Source organism: Euprymna scolopes, chromosome 10 (genome assembly GCF_053919585.1).
Source record: "Euprymna scolopes isolate OS-2025 chromosome 10, ASM5391958v1, whole genome shotgun sequence".
NCBI lineage: Eukaryota > Metazoa > Mollusca > Cephalopoda > Sepiida > Sepiolidae > Euprymna > Euprymna scolopes.
In genome coordinates this window covers 155,394,026-155,401,509 of record NC_136491.1, presented here as the reverse complement: position 1 = coordinate 155,401,509, position 7,484 = coordinate 155,394,026, and the positions used below count along the sequence as shown (strand labels likewise).

The 7,484-nt window shown below is 34.8% G+C and overlaps 1 non-coding gene across 1 annotated transcript; it reads right to left on the bottom strand.

Moving 5' to 3' along the window:
- Nucleotides 1–1,305: 1,305 nt before the first annotated feature.
- LOC145286779 (U5 spliceosomal RNA) lies at nucleotides 1,306–1,428 on the bottom strand. Its single transcript, XR_013869166.1, has one exon. It is a non-coding gene; the product is annotated as a U5 spliceosomal RNA (small nuclear RNA).
- Nucleotides 1,429–7,484: the final 6,056 nt, after the last annotated feature.

Below are 7,484 nucleotides of genomic sequence, written 5' to 3'. Positions count from 1 at the left end.
TATTTTTTAAAGAAAATCAAATTTTACGATTTTTAGGGATAATAAATAAATAAATTGACTTCTTTTAATAAAGAGAATGTGTCTTTGGGTTTGTATTACATAGATTCGAAAAAGTTGTCAAAAACGAATAAATGTCATCAAAGGCAAGATAAGTTACTTTTCTACCAAACTGGATAATTTTCTAGTGTTTTTATTCAATGTAACATGTTTATTCAGTTCGAAACACATACAGTGTTGGAAAATTTTAAATGGCGCCAGGGGTCGTTAGTGGCGTTATCTCTCAAACAAGATGGCGCGTGCCAAATCTTCAATTAAACTTCCGATAATATTTGATTTTCTTAAATAAAAAAAAACTACTTAATTTTTGGAATATGACATCTTCATGTACGTACATTATAAAGATTTTTTTCAGATTTTTATTGTATAAAAGATTTGTTGTGGCCCATTTATAGACTTGCACCAAAAGTTATTATTAAGGGTATTCGGACCTGTTTGTTGCCGACAAGTATCTTTTAATGATATTGGACAATGACATATTAGCAACAGAGACGAATTGTTATCAACTCCTGTTCTTCGAAAGAGAACTGACGTCTAGCGGTTATTATGTGAACCTCAAATATAAACAAATATAAAGCAAAAATATATAATAACAAAGAAATAACACAAAAATATGAAAATCGAAATTTTTATTGTATAAAAAATGTATCAAAATATAATTTTAATGGATTAATTTAATTTCTTTTCAATGAGTGATTCATATTTATAAAAATAAAAGAATAAATATGATAAAAAACATTTATAGATTGTTTTAGAATTGTTTTTGTTTTACGGTAAGGTTGTATAAAATGTAGCAAAATATAAATTTTAAAAACATGAAACATTTATAGAGGTTCAAATTTTTTACAGAAAGATTGAATAAAAACGTATCAAAATATATAATTTTAGTTTGCACGCACTTTTAGAAAAGGAAGAGTTACCGACCCTTGTTTGGCTGACAAGCGACATCTGTCGGCGGTTCTTGAAAGTAACATACACATATTTGCCTCATGTCACTGACATGCAGAAGTGCCAATTTTTGCGAGCATGTGATGTTCGTTTAAAACAGAGCCGAATGCTCCTAAAATCAATTTTTTTTAGATGGAACACACAATTAGTAAAGACCCCCCCCAAACATGTTTAAATATTTTTTCTTCTCACCCTGAGTTTGAAGAGTTCATTTTATTTTTTGTCCTCCTTTCAGAGACTAGAGAAACTATCGTGCTCTCTTTAATATACATAAATTTCTGTTTTTAGATTTGAATTTTTACCCTACAATGAAGTAGGGTTTCAAAAATAAGTCTATAGACTCATTGATTTGCTCCCGGCCACGGAAATCTTTAGTAAAAGGCGAAAGATTTGTCCGCAGATCCTGACCGGAAACCAGAGTTTGATGACATTTTCCAGCACAGCGGCCAAATATATATCAAAAAGGACATCATACCGCTGCGCTCTTACTTTTAGCTTTTATTATTAGAAGAAATTCCACATTACATTTATTTTACTAAACACGATATAAAAACAATACAAAATATATTAGAATAAAATTATTATACAAATTAAAATATATAAACTAAAATTATTATTAAAAAATGGGACTTTTATATAAATGTTTTAAAAATTATGATGTGACCTTCACCTTTCTACTAAATACTGACGCATTTGTACTTTTCCGGAAGCGACAATTCGAATATTTATAGTTGTTTAAAAAAATAAAATCTAAATTATATATATCTCGAACTTAAACTTATAACTATTTTTAAAAGCTTTTAAATAATTGAAATCAATAGAAAAATATAAAAATTGTTTTTCTGTCAAACAAAAGATCGTGAAACAAATAAACTTTTCGGATTTTGTCTACTGTTTACGAACGACATTTTTTTTTTTTTCCAATTCAGAGCTTCTATTTTTAGGGGAGTGAGTCTTGTCCTTGTGGGGAGGCAAGTAAATAACATAACACATCATACCGCGCACCGACTTCGTAAAAATGTACGTAAAAAAAAAACAAAAAAAAAAAAACAAGTTCCGCGTGTTTTTTTTTTTGTCTTTGTGTTCTTTAATGTCGAAAATATATCCAAACATTACGAAAATTTATCGAGTAGAAAATTATTTATAGTTAAAAGTAATTTTTACGAAAGATTGGGGGCGATAGCATGTTCCCCAGATGTGAACACCTCGAAGATTGCGAATACAGGGAACACACTTATATCTCTTTTCACTACTTTAATGGCGAGCCTTTTTTATATGATAGCGATGAACTTATTTTTATAAAAAACACAATAGCAGTTGTTCTACTCGATTAATTTTCGTAATTTTTGGATATATTACTATTTTCGACATGATAAGTAAGTACTGATGACATGCTTTAAAAATCGATCTGTTTAATAAAATCTTAATGGGCCGATTTTTTTATGGCCCGATTTTTTTATGACCCAATTTTTACTGAGGTTTCTGCTTCATGATGACTGTTCTGGAAAAGTCCCTTCTAATTAATGTTCATATTTAGAATGCCTCCCCACGGGACAGAGTTAGACACCAGGGTCGTTTTTTAACGTGGAGAAAAGGAACAAAAATAAAAATTGCCTCAACCGTGAAGGATTTCTTCCTCACTGACAGAGAACAAGAAATTGAAGTGTAGCAGCTGAAGAACAGATACTACACTTTGAGATATTAAATCTTTTATTCAGGTTAAAAATTCAATGTAAGTTCAACATGAACAAAAAACTTAGGCACAAGGCCAACTCAAAAAGGGGGAAAATGGGGGTTGTTCGTCATCCTTGTCACTTCAGAATTAAACAAAATTTTATCTTAGCTAGTATCTTCTTTCACCATAATACCGCATTCACCCCTTCGTACTGAGGGACGTCCTATTTAGAACCCAATTGTTTAAAACATTTTTTATTGATGTGTAAAAACAAAAAAGATAGCAGTAATGGTACAATAATTCATTTGTGTCGAGGGCGGGGGAAGAAAAAATACAAAATTGGTTAGTAGGACCCTCCCAACCCCATTTAGTTGAATGACCGCCCGTTCCACTTTGGGTTTGTAAAGAAACCTGAGGCCCTGCAGAACAGTCTCTAAGTGTGGATGCCCTCTAGTTGGGATGAAATGGAGAAAAGAAAAATTGGTGGGTGAGGGGGAGGGTGTACGTGATTGTTTTCTTTCTCTCCAAGATGGGTAAAATTTAGAGGGAGGGGTGAAAAGAAAAACTGCAGTTAGGAGGGGGTGGGGATCATGGAGGCTTCCTAGTTGGATGGAGCACTCACTCGGCTAAGAGGCTAAAAGTTAGATTACACTTGACGGAACGGCACGTTCTACACCTGGGCGGGGACCACGTATTCAAAGTTGGCTCCTTTTTGTACACACAGACTTGCTACGTGTCTTCATCTTTTATCAAATACCACGCAATGCAGCCTCTTTCTATCACATCTGATCTTCACCCGAAGTTGGTGTTTAAAGAAAGCGATCAGATCCTGATCAGAAAAAGACAATACTCCTCGGCCACCTTGCAGTTGCGATGTCCAAATCAATATTCTCGCCACGGGCAGGATCGTAAGGTAGGCTATTTGTCTTTCCAGTCCTATGGCAGCCTCACGTTGTTAACGACATTGGATACGGTAATCAGGTGAGGATGCTTGGGATCGATGCGAGCCGTCACCTCACTGACATATGACCAGTACCGATGGAGTTTGCGGCAATCAAAGAAAGCGTGATCAGTGGTTTCTATTGGCGTTGTTCTGCAACGGGGACAAGCAAGCGACTTCAAAAAAACGGAACTGCATTGTATGTTGTTGAGGGGCGCACGAGCCTTTTCTAGTCTCACACAAAAACACGCGTTCACATCTCAAGCTATATTACTTGTCATATACATACGCGCACACAAACATACGCGCGCACGTCCACACACGTACATACACTCACATTCGTGTACATACACTCACATTCACGTGTATACACACACAAACGCTAACGTACACACATGTACTCACACACGCACGCACACAAGGGCAACGTCACTTCCCCTTTCAAAGGAAATCCACACATGCGCAAAAGACCACCGGAAACAAGTATAAAAGCAAGAGACAAGCTGTTTCCAGCCCTTTTCGACTTAGCTCTCGAGTTGAGCAGTCGTCGGATCATTCGCCCCCCCCCCCCTTCGGGGCGCCCACGCGCGCGCCACGTCCCCTGCTACTATATAGGGGGCACGAGCCAACAGACAGTACATACACTTTATACGCTTTCTATCTCCATAACCTGGATTGACATTCTCACTCTTTCTCTCTCTATATATACAACTTGTCCCTGAGAATACCTTTGCGTAGCTGACGGCTAACATGGCGCACAGTTTAACTGATGTCAACCCTCTACTTTTTCGTTGTCTACACGCTGGACTATCATTCCCATTTTCCACTACATTCACTCACTTCTCTTCCCACGCGCGGACAAACGATAGTGAGATGAACACACATTTCCTTTTTCCTTCTATACTACCAATCCTGCAACAAACGATGGTTACACGCATATCTAAAACATTCATTCTTTCAACAGTAAATAAACGACACGTTTATCTTATCCAGCAATTGAGTTTTTGTTTCCTTCATTCCATTCGTTTCATTATTTTTCTTTTGTAATGGGACTAGGATTTATATACTCTAGTCCTCTACAGGGGAAGTGCATTTCAAGCCAATTGCTAGGTCAGAGAGAACTCTGAGTTGTACAGATGATTCGAACCTGGCGCTCAACTCCATGCGGAGCGAATTTCACTTCTGCCAACGCAAATGCGTACATAGCAAGTCGTTGGCCGCCCCCCCCCTCACTAGATCCCTGGGGAGTTCCGCATGAGCAGCAATCTCAAGGTCGATCTGGGCCCGAATTAATGTTTACCAATTTTAAAATAAGCAAACAAACTGTTTTTTATTTATTTTTTGTTCAGAATGGTTTTATTTTGGCAATTCAAAAATATAAGCGACTCTAAGTGAAAACAGAATCTCGATGTGAAAATGTTTGAATTATTAGAATTTATTTATGCTAACCCCAACTTCTTCCTCATTGATAAGTCATTTCTTTGACCCTTTCGGCTGACAGCAGGGTTGCCAGGTTGATTTTTTAAGGTCAAATTTCACAAATTTAGCCATAAAATTTTCTGTTTAGCCTTTTTTCAAATTTGGCCTTTTTCTGATCATTTATCTAGTCTGTCCTTAGTCAGTGAAAGAAAAAATTTTCTACACAGGAACATATTTTTTTTTTGCTGTAGGAGATACATATTTATTTAATAGTAATTATTAAAGAAAAAGTCATAATTAAGTAATTTAAAAAGTAGTTTGGATGTCAAAACTTGTAGATTTTTTATTTAAATTTGGCTCCCCCTCCCCCCTCTAATCTATAAATTTGCATGAGAAAAACAGCCCTGAAATCAACATCTGCTAACATTTGTCATATCAGGAAAATAATCTTTTTCCAAAGACTAAATGGCCCACTGAAGGAGTCTCACACCTAAATGCTTAAATTTGTTTTCACACTTACTAAACCTTTATATAGAACCTCCCAGATAGTTCACAGTTGAATATGAAACAGTGCTGGCATCTTGGTCTGCCCTGTCCAGTCAGGTCACTTGGTCACTGACCATCTCTCCTCTGAAATAATTAATGTTTGTATTTTTCGTTTGGAATTCTTTAAACCTAGTGCTTTGAAATTAATTGAATCAATTCATTTTCAATTTATGAAAATTTGAAAACTTATAACTGTTAAATTATCCCTCAAATAGTTATTTAAAGTATTTAAAAAGAAATAATGATCATACTTTTTCCTGAGTAAGTTCTAAAAGTTTCATGAAAAATCAATAATTATAGATTTTCTAACTATCTTGGATTAATAGACACATTTGTCTTTATAATGACGCATAGTAGGTATCTACACCAAAAATCTTATCTCCCTAGTTTTATGTATTTGTGGCCTTATCAGTGGCAAATCGGAAAAATACGATAAAATAATTAAAATTCTACTCAATAAGTTTTGTAATTTTTAAACAAACAAAAAATAAATAAATAAATTACTTATGCCAAATGCAGTAGGACTTAATTATCTACCGATCTGTATACTTTTAACATGCTGCAAGTTTTAAATTTTTATATTTCAAAATGTTAATACGTTCCAAGTGATCTTTACACGCTGAAAACAAAAAAACAAATGGCGACTTGTAGCTTAATTCGTGAGATTTGTAAACAAAATTACTTATCTTATCCCCCAGTCCGAGTTGCAAGACACCCCCCACCACCACCACCACCACTGCCACCGCCATCCCAAATATAGGGTTAATGGTAAAATAAGTTGTTATAGCTTTCCAGGAATTAAACCCCAACAGTAAAACGCAAGTATTTTTTTTTCGTGTATAATAAAATAAAGCTTTAAAAAATTGAAATTAAAACTTAACAGTTTCAGCACATTAAAAGTATACAGGACGAGATGTAATTTACATTCTACTGCATTTCATATAAAGCATTTGTTGTTTCTTTTTTGGTTTATGATTTCTCGACTTAACATTTAATATTCATTCTATTGTTCTTATTTAGTTGCCTCCCCACTAGGGGAGAGTTAAACACAACTTTGGTTTTTAATGTGAGGAAATTTAAACTCCCCAAAAGGGGTAACTCTAGATTGGAACAAAAAATGCGTCATTGTTTTACTATGTGAATATATTGCATATATTTTAAATTAAAAAACATCACAGTTGAATTACTGAACACAGTAAGCATCGCCGTGTCAGATTTTAATTCATATATATATATATATATATATATATATATATATATATATATATATATATACTAGCATGGGTGCCCGGGTGTTTGGAGGTATGTGTTGAGCAAAAAAAAAAAAAAGTGGTAGTAGGAAGGCAGGCTTGAACCCGTACCGCGAAGGAGGAAAAGAACGGGGAAAAAACCCTGACGTCTTTGCTGTTACGACTACCGTCAAACCGGAAGTGACGTAGATTTAAATTAAGGCTAGACAATCGAAAAGAGAAGATGACTTTCGAAAATATCAGCTAAAAAAACAACCCCTCCCTGCAGAAAAGTGCCCAGTTGAGGGTGAAGAAATTAATGTTTTTAGCCAATTTTTCGGTATTTGATATCTGAAAGGTCGAACTTCAAAACGATACTGATCTTGTGAAAATCCGTCGTCTCTGTCAAAAGTTTTAAGCAGACTTGCAAACATACATACATACACACATTCATATATTGGTAGCTCAAATTTTCGACCCAAACCAATTAAAAAGCTTGCCCTATCTGAATACCCCTTATGTAAAATTTCAAATGTTTAGACCAGAAATTATCTGAGTAAGTTAGTAGAGACCGCAGAGGTCAATTTTTATTTAACTTTGACCTTTTAACATTTATTGTTTTGGGCTCAAATCAAGTTATTAAGTTATTAAGTTAGATCCATGTTCAAGG